At 48.4% G+C, this 519-nt stretch overlaps 1 protein-coding gene across 1 annotated transcript in view; it reads right to left on the bottom strand.

Annotated features, from left to right (window-relative positions):
• The window catches only part of LOC107685550 (dynein heavy chain 11, axonemal), an 80,958-nt gene that overhangs the window by 52,108 nt on the left and 28,331 nt on the right, over window positions 1–519 (bottom strand). The gene's annotated exons all lie outside the window — the stretch shown is intronic.

Here is a 519-nt window from a genome sequence, read left to right as displayed (position 1 = left end):
TGACGTGCTGACACAAATTTCAAATGATTTTCAACGGTCGCTTTGTCGCGTCCAGTGTAGACAGACTTTAGCTGATGCGGCGCGACACGACAACCGTCGAGTCCGATGTAGACACGGTGTAACGGTTGCCTGTTATAAAATTTCACTTACCACATAAACAGAGTAATCGAACGTGTCCTCAGGTTGAAGCTTTAACTCTAGACTCGTCTGACGGACTATCAGCTCAAACTCTGCATCAGTCCGCCTTTCCACCTCCAAACCAGGGAACAAATCTCTAATCAGACCCAGGAACACTGGAACGTCTTCCGAAACTATCTGTGGCATGTTGAAATCTCTCAAAGCCTGCATCAACACCTACATAATGTAAAAGGAAGCGTCAAAACACAAGGCTGCTTTATCTATAGAGCTATGCATTAGGGTTGAGCAATGTCTACAAAATTGACATCGGACGATGTCTACAGTGAAACATCGCGATGGACGATGACATCGGCGGGGGCGGGGGCGGGCGGGGGGAGGGGG

The sequence above is a fragment of the Sinocyclocheilus anshuiensis genome, unplaced genomic scaffold (assembly GCF_001515605.1).
Source record: "Sinocyclocheilus anshuiensis isolate Anshui unplaced genomic scaffold, SAMN03320099.WGS_v1.1 scaffold185, whole genome shotgun sequence".
In the NCBI taxonomy this organism is placed as follows: domain Eukaryota; kingdom Metazoa; phylum Chordata; class Actinopteri; order Cypriniformes; family Cyprinidae; genus Sinocyclocheilus; species Sinocyclocheilus anshuiensis.
The sequence above is the reverse complement of the archived record's forward strand: the minus strand, read 5'-3'. Positions and strand labels throughout refer to the sequence as shown.